The 22813-nt window shown below is 37.0% G+C and overlaps 1 protein-coding gene across 7 annotated transcripts in view; it reads right to left on the bottom strand.

The window, feature by feature from the left end:
• LOC5576740 (leucine-rich repeat-containing protein 24) overlaps nt 1-22813 on the bottom strand; it is an 826320-nt gene that overhangs the window by 121680 nt on the left and 681827 nt on the right. The gene's annotated exons all lie outside the window — the stretch shown is intronic.

Here is a 22813-nt window from a genome sequence, read left to right as displayed (position 1 = left end):
TATTTCGGTCGCAAACAGTTTTGATTCGTCACACAACTAACGGTTCACAGTGATATAATGAGTAGTTAAAATATAACACTTCAAAATTAAAATAAAATATTTAGCTAGATTATTTAGATCATCGGAACGTCCATTCTTACAGCATGATGAACATTTCGCTCAGTACGTCTTTGTCCAAAAATCAAAGAGGATAATTAAACTGAAGTTATTTATCGAGGTATAGCCGTTCTATAGCGTTTTGGTGTACAAATCATAACAGTTTTCACAAAATTTCACTTTAAAAATTAATTTATTTTGAAGGTAAGTACAAATATACGCCGTAGCGGAACATTTTTAAATAGCTAAAGGGTGTACGAAATCAAATTGCACTACTTTTAAAGGGCTGTAATTTTTTACCCTTTGGGTATTTTCTATTGAAATTTTGGGTGTAATTTGTTCAATGTGTATTTGTTTATGCTGTGTAAGTTTCACTAACAGATGTGCAATCGTTGTGAAGATGGTGTCAGAAGAACAGCAGCGGCGCAAAGAAATTTTGCGCACGTACCTTGAACATTCGGATCTGTCTCATCGTACCATCAGCAGAAAGCTGGGAATGGTAAATTCTACGGTGTCTCGTGCTTTAAATCTGTATCACGAATGTTTGACCATCGATCGGAAAGAAAAAAAAAAAGATCTCTGTATAGTGTTGAGGATCACAAACGGGTATTTCAAGCTTCCAAGAGGAATCCCAACAGTTCAATTCGAGTTGTGGCGATGAAACTGAATCTATCCAAAACTTTCGTGCAAGATATGAAAAAAACGTGAAGAATTACATACATACATAGTCCAAAAGGCGCCTAATCGCAATGAACGGTAGAATACGGTAGATAAAACACGTGCACGGAAGCTCTACCCAGATGTTGACGAAACCACATTGACTCGTAATGTAAGATGAGAAGTATGTAAAAGCAGACTTCCGTCAGCTTCCGGGTCTCCAGTTTTTCACTGCTCATAATAAATTCGATGTCCCTGAGGACGTTAGAAAGCAGAAGATGTCAAAGTTTGCCAAAAAATGTATGATTTGGCAAGCAATTTGTTCGTGTGGAAGGTAAATTTGCTCAACTGGAACGGACAATAGGCAGGTGTACCTAAGGGAATACCTCCAAAAGCGTCTACTTCTTTTTGTGAGGTCACACGATGGGGTTGTGCTACTTTTCCCCGAATGTCGATTCCCCGCATGTCGTTTCCCCGAACACCAGTTCCCCAGAAAATCCCGTTTCCCCGAAAAGCTTCTGGCACTCGCAATTGTCATAACTTTTAACATTTCAGAGTAGTCAATGTACTGGATATGCACCCTTCTTTATATGGTTTGCGATTCTTACGAGTTTTAGCGTCCTCAGCTATTTTGGCAACATGTATACAGTCGAGAATAACCAAATAGCTCCTTCTTTTGATTGCTTAAAATTGTTATAGCACCTATTCGAACAGTACCGCTTTTCGGGGAACTGGGTCATTCGGGGAACTGGCGTTCGGGGAAACGACATTCGAAGAAACTACAATCTTTGAAAAGTAGCACAATCACACGGTGGTCCCAAGAATTTCTGGCCCGATTTGGCCTCGTGCCATTATTTGAAAGAGGTTTTGGAGTGGTACAAGACTAAGGAGATCACGCACCGGAATTGCGGCCAATTGAAAAGTATGGGCCGTCATGAAGCAGGCCTTCAGAAGCATCCTAATAAAGTGAAATCGGAGGCCGATATGTAGAAAAAATGGACTGCTACGCAAAAAAGTTGGTCCAAGTAGTAGTGAGTGAAGTAGTGTGAAGAGAAAAATTCGTGCATTTGGATATGGAATTGAAATCGACTAAAAAAAACATGGGAATATATCTATAACATGTTTATTTGACTCTCTGAAAGTTTGAAGATGATTGGTTGAACGTGCGAATTTTTCCAAATATTTGTGTGTGTCGCAATTTGATTCCGTATACCCTTTACAACGAATATTAGCGCATGCGACGAAGTACATCGTAGCCATATTGGAAATTGTTAGTATATTTAAAACGCCTGCAAACAAAATGTTCTAAAATCATCATTAGGAAAATTTTCATAAGAATCGAAGAACTTTTGGATTTCTTAAGGAACTGATTCAACAATTGCTCCCTCATTCATCCTACTAACCGTTTCTGGGAGTATTTCAAATTGCTTCAGTGAGTCTGCAGCAATACCTAAAGATAGCTTTTGGGAATGTTTTAACTTTTTTTCTAAATTTCATCCATGATTTCTTTTATTGAATCTTGGCAAAAGTTTCACCAATAATTCCTCCCAATAAATAACTTCGTGAATTGTTTCTGGAATTCTAACAAAAACTATATTGGGAAGCACCATAAGGCTTCCAACAAGTATCCACATAATACAGCACCTTCTTGATTTTTTAAGCATATGTTTATGATATATTTTTAAAATGGAACAAACTCAGTACTAAATTTTGCAGTATTAAACCATATATTTTAGAAATCACTACGAAACATATTTTGCACAATTTATCCAGTTTTTTCTTCAGATTCATCACTAATGTACTAATAAATTCCTTAGAAATTACTTCTGATAGTTCATCTGAAATTCTGCCAACAATATCTTCATAAACTCCTTCTACAAATCCCTTAAAATCCCTTAAAGATCCCTGAGGAAATATATCCTGAAAATGATAATAAAATGTTCAGGGATAAGTGTGAGAGCTGTTTTATGGATTTTTCCTGAAGTTCTATTTATTTTCCTTCTAGAATCCTTACAGACCTGATATCAAACAGATTTCTGGTGGGGATTCTGGAGTCACAGATGCAATAACTGACACAATAACCTCGTAATTTTCGTGGATTTTAGTCATTGTACTTTTTTTATGTTTTCTCGGTTGTAAAGAATGCACACTGGTCCAGGAAGCTAATTTAGGCGGACATGAGGTTTTCGTCAAGATTTATTGATTTTAGAGCCATAGTTTATTCTGAGAATATGTTCAGAATTTTCAGTACTACAAAATGTACGGAACAAAATTTTTTTTACGGTGATCGCAAGAGTGACGCATACGCCAACTTTTTTATTTTAACGAATCGTAAGTTGGTATGTTCAGAAAAGTTGTAGCAATTGATCATAGAAACAACTTTGCCGAACAAACTTTTTCTCGGTTTTACTTCAGTGCCGAGATAATTAAGTATTTTTAATAAAAAATCGTTTTTTGCTCTTAAGTGTTTTATTTTTTAGTTTTATTGGCCTACTATGTTCTACAAAGTTTTTATACTTATCATTTGCTACAACTTTGCTGAACATACCAAAGTTGTATTTCTTATGGTTTTCATGTTATTTGAGTTTTTCATCTTAAAATTAGCTATTTTGTATGCCTTGTACCTCAACTATGAGCACCTCAAAAAAATATATCTTTCCACCAAATGATTTTGCAGTCTTTCAAGTACCTGTGTGCAAAATTTGGAGAAGATGATATTTTTCTATCTCATTTAAAATCTATTTTACTAATAGACGATATGAGATAAATCCATATTTATTGAATATTCATACATGTTCAACTCACAAAAGTCATGGCTACCTAAGCATATCAAACAAAAAGTAACACGTGTATTTATATAGGAATATAAAGTACATCGTTTTTCAGTTGTTTTTGATTAACTTGGAAGCTTCTGCAAGAAATTCATCGTCTTTTCCTCTACCTGTATTTAATCTATTCCTAAGCAAGATCACCGAGTTGGAAGTCAACATAAGCTGTATAAAATACATACACAAAATTTACAGTCCGATTGAATTCTGTGGCATGATTTTCCCAGAATCTTCTGATGGATTTATTCCGCATTTTTTATGCTTCTTCGGCGGCATGCCGGACAACATCACTCCATGCGAAAGTAGTTTTTGCACCGTTGAAGAGAGTACATACCAATCGTAGAACTGGCGATACTAACAGTACGTTTCTGACAAAAACTGTTCAAATGCCTTCTCGTCAATCTTCCGATTAAAGTTGACCACTTTTAAAATGATTGAGATCCGTGAAAAGAAGTTATTACAAGTGCGGAAACGCTAACAAAAGTGCGCAATTGAATCAAATCGGGTAGGTGTCTTCGTAAATCGAAGAATAAGTGCTCTGAAGACACCAACAGGATTCAATGCAATCCCTCACTTTTATTCACTCTTTCGGACTTATGAGGCCGCACTTCGCAGTTCAGTAGTGAAATCAATATAGGGGAAGTGGTGGTAAAATGAACAGGGGTGGTAAAATGAACACCGTGCCTTTTACCGAGAAAAAAAAATTTCGATGATTTTTTATCACGCACGAACGATTTAGAGCATAAATCTGCGTGTTAGAGTTAATACGTAGGTCAATTGAAGTGAAAATATCAACGAAAACTAAGATTTTAGAAAACCACGTTTGAAAATTAGAACTGACGTAACTTTTAGCTCGGAAAACTTGAGGTTTTTCAGTGAGATGAATATCGTTATGATATGATGTCAAATCTGATACATTTAGATTTTTTTTTGAATGGGTTACAATCATTAATGGATGTTTTTTTGGTTGGGCAAAAAAAGTTTTCATAAATATTAGTTTTGCTCACGTTTTTTGCGTGGTGTTCATTTTACCACCAACCGCTGTTCATTTTACCCACATAGTGCAGGTAAAATGAACATTTGAATCGCTTTTTGATAGCGATGAAAATATGTGAAAATTTAGCTATTTTAGTCTGAATCACTGTCCCTGCTATAGATTACATCCCTATTTTTGATGTTGTGCGATAGAACTATACAAATTCCTCGTTTATCTATCAGAAACAAGATGCTTTCCTTAAGGTGTTCATTTTACCACCCCTTCCCCTACAATATCTACTTCCCTTAAAAAGCGGCATGCCGTGTTACGACCATTTGAGTTCCTACCAGCTGGAAGAGGTTCGATCCTTTAGAATGCTGTTACATTTACTGATACTTCTACAACTATTGCACGGAAGTTGTGTTGTCCGGCATGCCGCATTACCAAAGAAAAACATGAAACGTAGAATCCATCAGAAGATTCTGGGAAAATCATGCCCCAGAATTCAATCGGACTGTAAATTTTGTGTATGTAGGGAGTCGATGCCGGTTATGGACCCTTTGCGTATTATGGACCCCCTACAGAAAAACATATAATTAACACTCAAAGCAACCTTATTCCTATGAAAATCCACCGGGGGAATTTCGATTGCATTGTTAGTCAGCAGTTTCAGGCAAAATATTTGTTTGAGGCGCATAAATCCAGATATTTGAACAGTTTTGTAAATGAAACCACACAAGAGGGTCCATAATACGCATTTCCAGGTGGGTCCATAATAGGCTCGTCGGCAGCGAGCCGGATTACATGGGAATCAAATGGAGGGCCCATAATACGTAACGTCAAATTTGTAAACAATCCTATTATGAACCCTCCCATTCGAGGCATTCGGACAACAGTTTTCGAAATGTATATTTCTCTGGGAAAATCGTATGATTTTGTATGTTGCATGGGTGTACTGTGAAGTAAAGACATTGAACTTGTTATTAGACTCTACAAAATGTATATCTGCCTGATATATAATTGCGAAAAGGCGTCGAGAATGAATTTCAGCTACTAAGGGGTCCATTACTAGCATTGACATCCTATTTTATACGGCTTATGTTGACTTCCAACCCAGTGATCTTGCTTAGGAATAGATTGAATACAGGTAGAGGAAAAGACGATGAATTTCTTGCAGAAGCTTCCAAGTTAATCGAAAACAACTGAAAAACGATGTACTTTATATTCCTATATAAATACACGTGTTACTTTTTGTTTGATATGCTTAGGTAGCCATGACTTTTGTGAGTTGAACATGTATGAATATTCAATAAATATGGATTTATCTCATATCGTCTATTAGTAAAATAGATTTTAAACGAGATAGAAAAATATCATCTTCTCCAAATTTTGCTCACAGGTACTTGAAAGACTGCAAAATCATTTGGTGGAAAGATATATTTTTTTGAGGTGCTCATAGTTGAGATACAAGGCATACAAAATAGCTAATTTTAAGATGAAAAACTCAAATAACATGAAAACCATAAGAAATACAACTTTGGTATGTTCAGCAAAGTTGTAGCAAATGATAAGTATAAACACTTTGTAGAACATAGTAGGCCAATAAAACTAAAAAATAAAACACTTAAGAGCAAAAAACGATTTTTTATTAAAAATACAATTATCTCGGCACTGAAGCAAAGCCGAGAAAAAGTTTGTTCGGCAAAGTTGTTTCTATGATCATTTGCTACAACTTTGCTGAACATACCAACTTACGATTCGTTAAAATAAAAAAGTTGGCGTATGCGTCACTCTTGCGATCACCGTAAAAAAAATTTGTTCCGTACATTTTGTAGTACTGAAAATTCTGAACATATTCTCAGAATAAACTATGGCTCTAAAATCAATAAATCTTGACGAAAACCTCATGTCCGCCTAAATTAGCTTCCTGGACCAGTGTGGAATGTTTGTCTTAAATTAAGTTTGCGTATTCATCAATTTTCATAAATTTCAATTTGTAATATGGACAACATAACATGTTAATGAATTCAACTTTCTCAGATTCTTCAAAGAACGTCTTTCATATCATTTGATATTTTGGCAAGGTCTTATACAGAATTTTTCGAAATTTTTTGAGCTTCACATTTTTTTCCAACATCAGCTCCTGGAAATTCAACCTACAATTCATTCAACAATTATCCTGTAGGTGAATCCCGGCCCACATTTTCTTCGAAGAGAAGAAATTTTCTTCCATAACTGACCAGCAAGAAAATTTTCTTTTCTTCGAAGAAAATACGCGCCGGAATTCGCTTACTTGTGTGATGTTTCACAAGAGTTATTTAGCAAGATTATATGCTGAGACCCACCCAAGGTAATTTCTCTGTTTTTTTTTTTAAATTCTACTAGAAATTTGGTTATTTTAATGCATTCATTTCCTCCATAATTACCTTGAGCGAATTATTCATAAATTCTCTAATAGATTTCTCTATTGCTTCTTCTTGTATTTTTGTGGCATTCCTTCAATTGTATTTTACAAGCATTCATACAAAAAAATTTCCCCAGAATTTCATTTTAAGATTCTGTGTACTGGTTTGAAAAAAATGTTTTAAAATAACTTTTGGAATTGTAAATTCTTTCAGGAATTGAGCATTCCAAGAAAGACACACTTCTTTTATGAGATCTTTCATGATCCCCGATATTAAAGTGTTATTTTTCTTGATATTTTTTTATGTGATAATTTTGGGATTTTTCTCAGAGAAGTTCTGAAAAAAAAATGAACACTATTTAGGTTTCTTCTCTTTGATCATAATTGATGTGAAATATAAAAAAAAATCAATTATGATCTCGAGGATATTTGGAACTTTCAACGGTATTTAAACAGATATTTTTTGTGAGTATTTTAGGGGACTTAGAAGCATGAAGTTACCTGAAAAATGTGTTAGAGTATTGACAGAGCAGCTACAGTATGAATTTTGATCAAAACTCCTTACGATTTTTTTTAAGTAGGCTGTTTCTTGAGAAATTCTGATAAATTAATTGAAGTTCTTTGTTCTTTTTTTTTAATTTCTTAATTTCTAATCATAACATTACTTTCTTATATCTTGGTGTTCTGTGGTGTTCATCCTTTTTTTTTAAGCTTTTTTTTGCTTGTTGTGTAAGCAGATGTATTGATGTATTACGATTTTTTATGTTAATCTTACAGATATGTCTTAATGGCATTATTTTCGACTCAACTACTGGCGGAATTTGGGAAGCCTTTGAAATGAGAATATTAGAAATTTGTTTCAATAAAAAAAACTGAAGCTGTTCGTAGGTATTCTGAATCATGCAAGAATTTCTGCTTGATTAGTTTTTGGCGAAGTCCATAACCAAATTTTAGAAGGAATTGGTTTTAACCCATTAACGCCCAGAGATCGTTCAAGGCTTCTGATGTATTTTGAGATCAGTTACTTTTATACATACAATTTAGTTTGTAGACGAAATGGATGGATGATATTTTCTGCAAAGCTGTGAAACAGGTCAGGGGCAGTGTAATGACAGGTTCAGATTTCTTCCACTAGGTTGCGAAGTAAGAGTAATATATTTCAATTTTTTAGTTGTTTAGGCACCAGCTCTTGTCGGCATTACCACGCAATAGATGTGGTTTACACGATTTCAGGATGAATCATAGGATTCCATTGTGTCTTCTGGGATTCTATTGCAGATAACTGGATTCCAGTGTGGATCCTGGGATTTCAGTGTGGATGCTGGTATTTCAGTGTGGGCTCTTTGATTTCGCTTTGGACCCTAAGATTGTAGTGTGGACCCTGGGATTTTATTGTGGAACGCAGAATTTCAGTGTCGATCCTGGAATTCCATGGTGAATCCTGAGATTCCAGTGTGGATTCTAGAATTCCAGTGTGAATCCTTGGATTCCAATGTGGATCCTGGTATTTCAATGTCGATTTTGTGAGTTAAGTGTAGATCCTGAGATTGTCATGTGGATCGCCAAAATTAAGTGTGGAACTTGGGATTTAAATGAGGATCCTAGGATTCTAGTGTCAATCCTGGGACTCCAGTATGAATCTTTATATTTCAGAGTGGATTCTTTGATTGCAAATTGAATTCTGGGACTGTAGTGTGGATCGAAGAATTTCAGTAAAGTATGGATTGCATAATTTCATTATGGATCTTGGGATCTGGTATTTCAATGTAGATCCTTTATTCATTCTTCAATCGTGGGATTGTAGTATAGATTGAAGGATTTCAATGTGGATCCTGGACTTTGATGTGGATCGTAGGGTGGAAGTTTGGATCTTAGTATTTCATTCTGGATCCTGGTCTATCAGTGTGGATCTTAAATTCTGCGTGCAAATCCCGGGAATGCAGCGTTGATCTTGAGATGTAAATGTGGACCTTGAGCTTCCAGCCTTGGTTTTGGTATTTGAGGGTGGATCTTTTGGTAACAGTGCAAATCTTTTTGATTAAAGTGTTAATCTTGGAATTTCAGTGTGGATATTGGAATCACAGTGTGGATTTTGAGATTCCTGACTGAATTCTGGTATATCATTGTGTATCCCTTTATAAAGTTTGGGGGATTTCAAAATAGTTTCTCTGATAGCAATGTTGACCCTTGGTATCCTGGTATTCCAATGTGGATTATTTAATTCAAGTGTAAATCCTCGTGTTCCAGTGTAGATACTGGGATTTCAGTGTGGACCTTGAGATTCCAGTATGAATGCTGAAATTCCGGTTTAGATACTTGGATTCCAGTGTGGATACTGATATTCTAGTGTGGATCCTAGGGTTTTAGTATGGATCCTGGATCAGTGTGGATGCTGGAATTCGAGTTAGGATATTGGGGTTCCCACGTGAATCCTGGTGTTATTGTACACTCTTAAAAATAATGAAAATTACTCTGGACGTAATTCTGGTTATGACTGAATAATACATGATGTAAGTGATGGAACGACACAAAAACGTGTCCTTGAAGATGTATTGAACAAAAAATGTAATTTTAAATGTTAAAGGACACGAAAACGATGGAACTGTGATCGTCATTTCCCGAATCAGACACTAACGTATTTGAAATTGGACACCAATTTACGTCATTCGGCTCGCTTCTTTTATGTGCATCCCAAAAGACGTAAATCACATTATTTTTTGGTACTGTGTATGGATCCGGATATTCCAATATGGATCCTAAGATTGTAGTGTTGATAATGAAATTCCAGTGTGGATCTCGGATTTCAGTGTTGTTCTTAGAATTCCAGTATGAATCTTGGTATACCAGTGTAGATTATGGGATTTTCGGCTTCGAGGCTGTGTGGTTAGTGTTACCAAGCATTTAGCCGCATCGTGTCGTGGGGGTTCGATTCCCGCTTTAGTCCGGAAAACCTTTCATCAGGAAAGTATTTCGACTGTGCCACTCAGCGTTGCATGCTAGTCCGTTGTCTAGAATAGTACTTCCTCCAAAGGGCAAATCGTCCACTGGAAGCATAAACGTGTCGGTCTTTTAAAATGTGGATTCTGGGATTCCAGTGTGGATTTTATTTTTCAGTGTGAATCCTGGTAATCTAGTGTGGATCCTGGGATTTCAGTGTGGATGCTGGAATTCCAGTGTAGAACCTAGGATTCCTGTGTGGATTCTGATATTTCAGTGTGGATTCAAGTATTCCAGTATGGATTTTGGGATTTCAGTGTGAGTCCTAGAATTTCAGTATAGATCCTAGGAAGCTAATGTGTATTCTTTAAATGGAATATAGATATAAATCGAAAATCTCTGGGAATCCGGTGTGAGTACTGTGAGAATTCGTTTGGATCCCTATTGAAATTCTGTGAGAAAACTTCAAGCGTCCTATGGGAAGAACCTGTAAATACCATGGAAATTCTGCTGAACCGTCGGTGGTATTGCCTACGGCAAAATAATACTTAACCATATTCATGGAACTTTTATGAATATGTACCCAGATCCATTTGATGTATGTATGTTTAGACACTACTCCTATGTTTAAAAAATCTCCACATATATGTTAAAAAATCTGATTCATTATATTTTTAAAGCTTTGAGAAAATTTGTAAAGGAAAATCTAGTGGGATTTATGGAAAATATTCAAAGGAATACAGAGATAAATTTCTTAAAAAAAAACTCCGGTAGAAAACTTTCAGTAGTGGAAATCTTCAAAAAATGTTAGAGTATCCCTGTGGAATTTCTTAGCATGATTTTGTATTTAAATGCAGTTTTGTTAGGAATTTCCAGAATAAATATGTGAAAATATGTTTTTTCGAGATTAACAAAATTCCAAGAATGGCTAAAAGTGGAGAAAATCCGGTACAAAATTTTTTGAAAAATAGTGTAGAAGTTTTTATGGATCAGGAAACTTGGAAATATGGTCCAAGTGGTTCCGGAGTTATTCCGGATTGTCTTGGGGTACCAAAATTGGTCACATCATCCATTCAACGCATATCTCAAGACCCAGATGAGCGAGAAGTTTGTACCAAACCTAATTGTGAATTTCTCCGCTAGGTGGCGCTAGTAACAAATTCTCTTCAATAATCTTTATCTCAAGATCCTGAAGAGCTAGAAGGCTGATGTCTTTGGCAAAGTTATTTAGTGGACCAAGGGCTATCCGGTTGTAGCAAACCTAATTGGGAAGCTCTCTTATTTCTTCTATCTTCTATATCTCAAGATGCTGATGAGCTAGAAGGTTGGTGTTTTCGGCAAAGTTGTTCAACAGACTATTGGCTATCTTCTTCTTCTCTTCTTCTTTCTGGCATTACGTCCCAACTGGGACAAAGCCTTCCACAGTTATTAACTGCCGATTGACCATTGTTGCATGTGTATATCGTGTGGCAGGTACGAAGATACTCTATGCCCTGGGAATCGAGAAAATTTCCTTTACGAAAAGATCCTCGACCAGCGGGATTCGAACCCACGACCCTCAGCATGGTCATGCTGAATAGCTGCGCGTTTACCGCTACGGCTATCTGGGCCCCATTGGCTATCTGGCAATAGCAAAACTCGTTGTGTGTTTCTCCGCTAGATGGCGCTAGTAACAAATTGTCGCAGTGAGGACGTTATTCCAAGAAGAAGAAGAGAAACGTAATCCAATACCAATTTTATTAGTAAATTTTCTCCTATATCACGAGATATTGATAAACTAGAAAGGTGTCTTCGGCAAAGTAGTTCAGCAGATCAAGGATTTTTGTGCAGTTGCAAATCTAATTAAAAATTCATACCCAAAGTGGGGCCAATAATCTTTTTTTTTTTTGAACTTTCTATAACTCGAGATACTGATAAGCTAAAAGGAAGGTGTCTTCGGATCAAGGGCTTTTTGGCAGTTAAACATCCGGTTGAGAAATTATCTGCTAGGTATTGCTAGCAATACATTTTTAATCAGTTATATATTGAGATCATGAAGAGCTAGAAGGTTGGCGGTAAAAAATGGGAATTCATCTGATAGGTGTCGTAAGTAACAATACTTCTTCAATTTTATATACATTGAGAAAGTTTATATGTTCGGAAAAGTTTTTCTATTTTGGCACAGTACGATTTTGGCAACACGGAAAAACAAAAAATGGATCATGAGTCAGTCAATAATCCTGTTAATATCAATACTTCTTTGAGCCGTTTTGAGGCTTGCCATGTTTAAAATATGTAAATTTAATTCGATGTCATTATCACGGTGCTTTTATTAAACAAAAAAAATCTGATTCAGAATTCATCTACTGGAAGGTTGTTGTGAAATAATTCTGCGATATTTCTAGGAAGCATTATATTTTTTTCTCAGGATTTCTTTAAACTTCATACAGAAATTCTTCAAAAGATATATTGAGATTTATTACAGAGACACAATTCACAATTTCAATCAAACGAGTACTACCTGATGAAATTTTTGAAGTATTTTAGAAGAAGTATTTTAAGGAACTACTGGATGAATTTTTGAAGCATTCTTGCAAAAATGTACACAAAAAAACTCTGATTTGCATGAAAAATAATTGGTCCTTCAACTGTAATCAATTATTCAGATATCAGTACTCGTTTTAAAAGATAGAAAAATCTTAAAGACTGAATGCATAGATCAGATTCTTATCCACAAGCAATCAAAGTTACTCCGTTTAACGCTATGCGATTTAAATCCTTCACCACCTTACCCTTCCAATGGTTCCTGACGCGATTAGAAAATTTGACCGACCGGATTCCGAAGCGGATCCCGAAATAATTATTTACACCTGCTACAGCAGCAGCAGCCACCACCTACAGCGATAAATTCCGTACGCCGGAGGAATTATTAACTGATCCGCAGTGCGACGACGACAACGCACAGTGGGAGCACGGTTGGACAAAACTTATTCTCTCAAAATTACTTGTTTATATTGTCATAGATTCCTGTACTATTGAGTGCCAGTTTTCTTAAATATTAGATTAGTCCTTTTCGATTTTAACTACATCTTAAGTATTAACGAAATTCATTGGTAACCATGGAAAGTTGATAGACTACCATTTTAGTCGATTTGAACCATACTTGAGGTTTTGTCCGACGTTTGCTTGAGGGCGCACCACTCTGCAGCGGATGTAAGGGACGACCCCTTCACCCACGTGTGCACACTATTTATGGTTGGAGACAAAATGAAACGGCTTTTAGGATTACATAATGGACGTGCGGGTTAGGGTGCAGCACGATGACGATAAAGACAAAGATGACAAGGACGGTGGACAACATGGTCGGATGGCCGCTCTCAATCAGCCAATATTTTAGTTCCGGTCGATGCCAGCGGAGAGGATTGTCTTTCCGGTCACGTTCCGTGTGCTTGCCAATTTGGCAGGATTTGATCTGAAATGCGATGGTCCATTACAAACGGATTCTAGCGATGGGTGATGCTCTGCTTTTTGAGATTGACTTATATTTGTATCGAAGGTCGTTCCATGGATGTGAATAGGGTCCGACAGTTTACAGAAGCCGTAATGCAATGATCTAGCAGTGCCAAGTAATGTTTAAACATGGTTTTCCAACGAAGCTAATTAGGCTGATTAACGCTGGAGGAACCGGCGATACTGAAAAGAGAGATAGAAACGCAGAATAAGGCTGCGGGTGGAGATAGAGGTAGGCCTAATGCTTTTGGTGCTGAGATAGTGTTTGATAGGAAAGTGTGTTTGAAGTTGTTGAAGCATTTGTTTCTTATATAATTTTTTATCCTGAAACACTTCTGACATGAGACCATGACGTTTCTCGGGAAGTGAAAAGATGGCCTTGTTTTTACGTGACCGAATTAGGCGCCGATCCATGCAAACTGAAACAAAATTAGTCCTTTGTTAAGTCCTTCATTAATACTTCCGGTGGCTTTCTACAGGCAAGAAGCGTGGGCATTGAAAGATGCAGATCGAAAATTCTTGTTTTCGCCTGTAAAGTGCTGCGAACAATATTTGGTGGGCGGATAGACTACAATTGGTTTTGATGCTAGGTCAACGTCGTATCAGATCAGCAAGGGTATAACATACATTCCACATCTAAACACACTAAACCAACCATGCAATGAAATAATTGACATCCCACTTCAACAATACCACAATTCTCGGTCTATTTTCAAAGCAATGCTACTGAAAAGTTAAACCCAAAAACCACATGCACCCACATTTCCCGAGCAAATTACAAACAACAAAAGCTCTCTAGCAGCGCACCCGTGAAAATCATTTCATTTTTCCGGCTTCATCACAAAGCAATTATGTCCGCAAAACTACTAACTGATGTTGATGTTGGCTTCCAAAGCCCTAGCCCCCACATTCTCCGAAAATTTGCAGCGTGAGTTGCCAAAAATAAAGGACAATTTGCGTGTGTGTGTGTGTGTGTGTGTGTGTGTGTGTGTGTGTGTGTGTGTGTGTGTGTGTGTGTGTGTGTGTGTGTGTGAAAAATCGTTTCTCCTAATGGCCAACATTCACATTTCATCTCGCTTGCTTTTGGGTCCTTTAATTACCGAACTTTTCCCCTGCCGTCATCCCGACAACAACTCCAACCACCGGGTCACTTCTGATGCTGGAAAAATAAGATGTAAACTCCCATTTCCTTCTCATGCTGTTTCCACCCTGCAATAGTCCAACTGTGTGAATGGATGCTTCCGACCGGAAAAAAAAGTTGAGGAAGATGGTTTAATTTGGCAACTTCTCTTCGAATCCAGAGCTGAATTCTGTTCGAATCCAAAGCTGGATTCTGTTCGAATACAGAGCTGGATTCTGTTCGAATCCAGAGCTGGATTCCGTTCGAACCCGTGCGTTCTAATGCAGTGCCGCATTCTGTTCAAATTCAGAGCTGGAACCTGTTCAAATCCACAGCTCGATTCCTTTCGAATCCAGAGCTGGATTCTGTTCGAATCCAAAGCTCAATTCTGTTCAAATCCAGAGCTGGATTCTGTTCGAATCCAAAGCTGGACTCTGTTCGAATCTAGAGCTGAATTCTGTTCGAAACCATAGCTGGATTCTGTTCGAAACCATAGCTGAATTCTGTTCAAATTCAGAGTTGGATTCTGTTCAAATCCATAGCTGGATTCTGTTCGAACCCAGAGTTGGATTCTGTTAGAATCCAGAGCTGGACGCTGTTCAAATCCAGAGCTGAAATCTGTTTAAATCCAGAGCTGAAATCTGTTTGAATCCAGAGCTGGATTCTGTTCGAATTGAGCGCTGGATTCTGTACCAATCCAATGGGTTTTGTTCTAATGCAGTGCCGGATTCTGTTCGAATCCAGATCTGGATTCTGTTCGAATTCAGAGCTGTATTCTGTTTAAATCCCAAGGATTCTGTTCGAACCCAGAGCTGGATTCTATTCGATTCCAGAGCTGGATTCTGTTCGAATCTTAAGCCGTATTCTGTTCGAATTCAGAGCTGGACTCTGTTCGAATCTAGAGCTGAATTCTGTTCGAAACCATAGCAGGATTCTGTCCGAATTCAGAATTGGATTCTGTTAGAATCCAGAGCTGGATTCTGTTCGAATCCAGAGCTAGACGCTGTTCGAATCCAAAGCTGGACGCTGTTCGAATCCAGGTCTGGATTCTGTTAGAATTCAGAGCTGGATTCTGTTTGAATCCAGAGCTTGATTCTGGTCGAATCCAGAGCCGGATTCTGTTCGAATCCAGAGCTGGATTCTGTTTTAATCCCAAGGATTCTTGATTCCGTTCGAAGTCAGAGCTCGATTCTGTTCGAATCCAGAGCTGGATTCTGTTCGAACCCAGAGCTGGATTCTTTTCTAATCCAGAGCTGAAATCTGTTCGAATCCAGATCTGGATTCTGTTCGAATTCGAGTTCTGCAATGCCTGCTACCAATGGAGTGATTTCAAGCGTTTCGTAACATCAATAAAATTTAAACTGCGTCGTTTTACCCCATGAGTGCATTTTGAACCACTTTGCCCTAGACTCCCCGGTGCCAGATGGAACCATACTGCTAACTCACTCCATTCCATTGCCGAACGAGCATTCGAAAGCCATTGAAAAGTTTACCTTCATGGCTTAATTACATTGCTTTGAGAAACACCAAGGCTGGGTTTTCTGGTTGCCCCCATCTTCCCCACTGGTAATTCCCAGCCATTGGATTCCCCGAAACCAGATTGTCAGCCGAAAGCCTGGTTGGCCCAGAGCGTTACTATGGACATCTCACCCAGTCCCCCCGTTTTTTGATCCTCTTCCCAGTGAATTTCGTTAGGTTACACGCTTTGGAAGTTGTTTAGTATTTTAACAGGTACAACATTTGTCGTCTCTTGAAGATCAGGCAAACGCAATTATTTAGAAACGATGGGGGCTTGGTCGCATGGTTCCCACCAGGAAAATCCGTTCGTTATCGGATGGCAAAGTTTGGCGATTATCTGGATGGGGACAAATGCTTACGCACTGGCCGAGGTTTCCATGGCGGTGAGGTCGAGTGATGTTTGGAAATAAAGTTTTACGATGTCAGCTGACCGCATTACATGGGATAACTTTCCTTTTTTCCAGTGATAATTGCGATGTCGTTTTCGGGATGTAAAATTAAGACTTGATATTAATATTAACCGTGATTGTAGAATTTTGCCGAACATTCTATAAAAATCAACAATAGGTTGAATTCTTACGCATTTCATGGACGGCCTCTAAGTGACCAGTCCATTGAAGCCTACCGTAATTTACACGTTTGACACTTTGTCTACAATCCGAACATTTGTTTTCGAACTATCCAGCGTAACACGTTTCAGCCTAATTAGTTTCGCCGGAGAACCATGTTCAGACATTATCTGCCACAGTTTATTTCTTTTCACTGAATCATACGCCGCCTTGAAATCAATAAACAGATGGTGAGTCTGTAAGTTACCAGCATATATCTAAGATCATTCGCAACGTTCTGGTCCGTTATCGAACGGCTCTCACGAAAACCACGAGGTTTTTTAAGAACAACTCACGATTTGCCTAACTCCCTAGATTACTGACACAAATTGCAGAGAACTAAAATAAGCTGTCTGCACGAAGACAATTCTTCAAATAATTTAATAAAGCTTATGACTTCGATCGAAGGCAGTAACCAGTCGCATAAATTCGGCACAAATCAGGACGACTGTTTGTCGGTAAATCAAAACCCAAAATTACCAACTGGAGCGATTCCAACCTCAAGAAGGCGCCATCCATTTTTCGTTCAACTGTCAGCACCAACTACAATGGTCGAAGTTGAAGGAACTTCGGCCGTCGCGCCACTCGTCGAAACGAAATAAAAAGCAAAGTTTGCAGCGCCAAACAAAACAACAATAAAACATTACAAAACTTATGGACATGTATCGTACATTTCAATTTCATTTGGCAAAGTAATACAATTAACGTTTCATTTCATTTATCCTCGTCCTCGTCGTCGTCGTCGTCGTCACCGTTGTTTGCTCTGGGTGTTGTTGTAATAATCCAGAGCTGTTGGGGGATGCCTAGCCATGAAAGCTCAGCGTTTTCCTTCCATTGTCCGGATCAGGACGCGAGAGGGAAAACGCTTTAGAACCACACTTTCCACTCAAAAGCTGAGTTTGTAGGTGCTTTTTTTTCAACACCGATGCACTATGGGCCAGATATCAAAAATTTGCGACGCAATTTCAAGCACTTAGGCAAAAATCAAACCAAAAGTAACAACCTTAAATGTACATAAAAAAGTCGTGTTTGATGAATTTGGGAACCGGATCCTATTATGGCTCTTTTAATTCACTTCGGCAGTGGGGTTTGTTTAAGGCCCCATGCCAAAGTAAATCTTGGCAGTGCCCAAGTAGATCGACACTCTATTCCATTTGATTTGGAATTGAAATATGCATATTTCAGAAGCCTCATTCTCTTCTCAGAATTCTTTAAGGATCGAAGTTAAACCTAGAATTTTTAGGAACACAAATCTAGAGAACCAGACAACCGTTTGTGCAGAAAATTTAACTCATTGGCATTGGCGTAGGGACAGAGGGGGCCAGGAGGACCATGCCCCTTCCGGAATCATTCAAGAAGCCAAGAATTTTGGATGATAATTTATAACAATAAAAATAATAATACCTTATTCACATGATTCTAATGTGAAGAAAAATTTTCTGTGTCAGTTGACAAATATTTTTAAGTACCGTAATCTAAGGGGCAAATTGATCACTGGAGCAAATTGAACAGGTCGGTACCAAAAAACATTTTCTCCAAAGGATGCTGAAGGTTTCGTTGGCGCCGAAGACATTCCATGTTTTCTAGTTTATACATGTATAATAATGATTTTAAACTATTTCATTTTTATAGGGGTCAGTTTTGCATAAAAATATTCAAACTTTCTGAAAGTGTAGTAAATAATACAGTTGGAAATGTCAGTGCAAAACAATCCACTGATGCTATGCCTACATGTCAACTGTGAGTGTTTAAAATATTGTGTAAGCTTAAGTATGCACTACAAAACTCATTTTTGAGAGTGCCCTGCTCGAGATGCCTGGTGATGATGATTCCTTTATAACAATTCTCTAAAGAAATTCATAAATCAACTAGAACTTGTATAATGTCCGAAAAAAATGATTGAAAATAGGCTCTTACTTAGGAAATTCTTAGACAAAAGATAGCTGAGATTTGTAGCGAAAAATAAGATGAAGTTCATAACAGATCTTTTCAAGCAATTTCAACTTGGCTAAGGTTTCTAAGAACAGTCCAGCAAAATGGGCCATAGTATTTTTTTTTATCGGCAAAAATTATTTCTTTGATTTCGCTTAAATTTTTATATAATACGTTTAGCCAAAAATATATTCTCTAGGATTTTCAAACATTATTTGACTTATTTCCAACATATTTGTATCTCAATTTCTTAAGCCACCATTCGCTATTCCTTGGGGAAGTTAAGTATAATCAAATTTTTCAAGGAATATCGAAGAGTGGCCTCAAAGCCTTTGCTATAAATCGCTTGGAAATTAGTCAAATAATATTGTGAGATTTGTTTATACTTTTAACGTACATTTCTTCTGTAGGACAACCATTCCTCATTTGCCTCGAAAGTTCAAAATTTTATCTTGCAATCCCTCCAAAAAACATTAAATAATTCTGCCAATTTTCTTCGCGATGTTGATCAAAAGTGCTTCAGAAAAAAAAAACCTCACAAATTGCGTCATAAATTCTCCTTTACTTTTTTCTCTAAATTCTAATTCAAATCCCCGAATTATACTGGAATTATTGACGAAAAGTATTTTTGAAATGCCTCTTATCTTCGAATAATCAGAGGAAATTTGTTGAAAAACCCCAGCCATAATTATGATTCCGAAACAAGCATAGTGGTTAAGGAATCTGTAGAGAACTAAGCAAAATAACTGGGAAGGGATTTATAAAGAAATTCTTAAAGAAATTTGTAAGGATCCCAACCATATTATTTTAAAAATAGTTTTTTCAATTATTGTCAGAATCCACATATTGGAATTGAATGCTTGTGCTAGAGGCTTTTTCTGTGGAATTTTGGGGAATCCAGAAATCAAAGACGGAATTCTGTGAGATTTCAAGGATGAAATGAATAAAAAAATGACATGATAAACATCTACAGTCTTCTTGCTCGCGCAAAAAACGATTCATTATTCATGAATGTATTATAAAATATTCGACTGTAATTGAATTAGAATCTAAGGAAGTTGTAAAACCTGTTTTCTAAGTAAAATTAAGCAATAATTCATGAAACGTTTCTTAAAGAAAATTAGAAAATATATCTCCCAAACTATTCTATACTGAAAATAATGATGTTGTACATTTTTTTCATATTTTCAATAATCTACAATATTTTAGAACTTTTTGTTGTGCTAACTTTTCAAATAAAAAAGTTTGAGAGAGAATTTCGAAAAGTATGAAATTTAGTGTTTAGGACACTTTTGCATATAACGCGTCTTGACCAGACTTCAAAACTCTTATATTCTTCAAGTTACAAATTTATTTCACCTAATTTCGTTCCGTGGACCAATGTTCAATGGTTTAAAGCTGTCCCTCCAAAAAAGTTTGATGGGAAACAATTGGTTCCTGGATACCAATACCTTCAGCAAAACAATCCATCCGAATAAAAATAAACAAGATTTTTTTAGGTAAATCCTACAAAAAAATACCTGAGCTTTTCTGTGAGGTACATCGTCAGGAATATCGTCAAAAAAATGAAGAAACTCAACGGGGAATACTTGAATTTTCTGACAAGAATTCAGTATTTTTTACAAATTCAATTCACACTAAAATTATCCAATTTTTTTGAAAAATCCTTCAAAAATATTGAGGTATTCCTGGAATCAAATATGGAAAGTGATATTTTTTGAGGAAGAATTCCTGAATTAACATTCGGGAAAAAAATTTGAAATTTATTTTAGAACCTAAAAACAAATACCTGATGGAATTATTTTTTTTTAGAATTTCATATATGTGAAAAATATTCTATAAATGTCAGAATTCGCTAATACCTACTATTTAATAAAAAAAAATCTTTGGAAAATACTCGGATGGATCTCTGGTGAATTTTTCGAAAAAAATCATAGGACGTTGTTTCAGGGAAAACAATGATCTTATTCTCCGAAGAAATCCTTTTGAGATTTTCAAGGATGAGTTTATGAAAGTGCGCTAGAAACTTTATAGGAATGTTTGATTTTTTGAAAACTTTTTTAGGTAAGAAATTTTATTAAAAAAAAAATAAAATATGGTTTTCGAGAGAACTTTGAAGGAATGTGGGAAGCAATATCAAATTGATTTTAAGATAAATCTAAAGAAACACTTAGATAATTTTCTATGAAAGAAGTACAGATAGATCTATGAAGAACTTCTCTGAGAAATTTGACGATTGAAGTTTGTTTATATGATTTTTTTTAGAGAATCCATGAAAAATCATTTAATATTCTTTTTTTTAACAGGTAGTCCTGGATATTTTTTATTGTGAATTTTTCAAGCAATCTCTGAGACTTTCCGAGCGATTTCAAAAGATTTACTGAAGAAATCTTAAAAGAAATTTTTAGGAAGAATTTATTTTAAAAGGGAATTTATGTGTAATAAGTACGTAGAGGACTTCACGGATAAATGCTCAAAACCGCATTTCAACAGCATTCTCTGGCGGAATTCTACAAGAGATTTTTAAGTAATTTGATGCAGGCTCTCCGAGAAATTTTCTGATAAAATCAGAAAGCCGAAAGAAACTTCATGAATTTTAATCTTATAATCCCGGGAATGATTTCCCATGGGAATCTCAAGAGGATTTCAATAAAAACTGGTAAATATTTTCCTGAAGAAAGCACTGGAAAAGTACAATAATAATTCGTGAAAAAAACATCCCGATACCTGAAAAGTTCATGGAAAATTGACACCGCGATATTACTCATGAGTTCGTTGAAAAAATCTTAAAGGATTTTTTACTGGATTAGACAAAAAAAATTATGTCAATTTAAATCGTGATCAAGGGGACGGACCTGGTGTAGTGGTTAGAACACACGCCTCTCACGCCGAGGACCTGGGATCGAATCCCATTCCCGAGATAGTCACTGACAAAAAAAAAAGTTGTAGTGACGACTTCCTTCGGAAGGGAAGTAAAGCCGTTGGTCCCGAGATGAACTAGCCCAGGGCTAAAAATCTCGTTAATAAAGAAAGAAAAAAATAAATCGTGATTATTGCGACCGACATTACTTCGGTAAACCAAGAATTTGCTAGCCCCTCTCCCAGGCCCTCCCGAGAATATAAATGAAATCTCCCAAAATTACAGAGTATTTTTTCGGGTATTGCTGAAGCTTTTCTAAACTTTTTCTAAATAAGAATACTGGGTAAATGGAACGGAGTGAGAATTATTCAAATCAATTCACCCGTTCTCAACCCAACTTGTTCCGGCTTATCAATCTGCTCCCATAGAACTGCATTTAGGATAGACAAGTCAATAAGAACTACGACTTAGATTTCCGGCCCACAGTGCGCTCCCTCGCCGGACCAGGCGATGTGGGGCGAACAAGTTAGGGCAAGGCAGCTGGGAAAACTTTCCTCTTCAGTAGTACCCCTCCTCCCCCCTTCAAGATTGATTCCCGCGCAAATTGAACGAATGACGAAGACGGAGCTGGAAGCGAAAACACCGAGAAACCCCGCACGTCAAGTTATAATGAAAATTTATAACGATCGTGAAAATAACATCAATCCTTATTGTTATTGCCTGCATTCACCCAAGTCACGATGGTACCGGGTGCTGTTTAGCGAGCAGTGCCAGGCACAAACCTACGGCCAAGCTTCTCTGGGTCCAGCAGATGAGGAGAGTCCAAGGAGCGCTCAGGTTAAATTCCGTTTCCTTCGTGGAAATGTGTTGCAGAGACCGGCGCTCGCTTTGCTTGTTTGTTCCCACGAATACCGTGGACGACTCCGTCAGAAGATGGCGACTGCAAAGGCTCCTACCACGGAATGGAAGGTGCGCTTCCGTGCAAAAGCCAATGAAAACGAAACAGAAAATGTCCAAATGCTTATGGGTATGGGCGCCGTTGGTTTTATTTCGTTAGGTTACCGTGCCACTATTCTTGCACCTTTGACAGGGCATTTGACACAGATTTGTAGTTGCGATGAAAATTCATTGGGTAGGTACCCGAGCAGAAGAAAATAACTAGTGAATACCAAATTGAGGTATTCCATACCAGATAATTTCCAATACTTACAACCTGAATGAGGTATGAATGAGCTCTGCATAAGAGGTAAAATACCTCAAATAATACCTTCTGCATATTCTACAAATACCAAGCTGATAATTAGATCAGGTATTGTAATACCTAAATAACACATGATGGATTTTCATATAAAGTGAAATTTTTCAATAGTAGTTCAATACCTCCAGCA

This window comes from Aedes aegypti, chromosome 1 (genome assembly GCF_002204515.2).
Source record: "Aedes aegypti strain LVP_AGWG chromosome 1, AaegL5.0 Primary Assembly, whole genome shotgun sequence".
Classification (NCBI taxonomy): Eukaryota; Metazoa; Arthropoda; class Insecta; order Diptera; family Culicidae; genus Aedes; species Aedes aegypti.
This window is presented reverse-complemented; position numbering and strand designations above follow the sequence as displayed.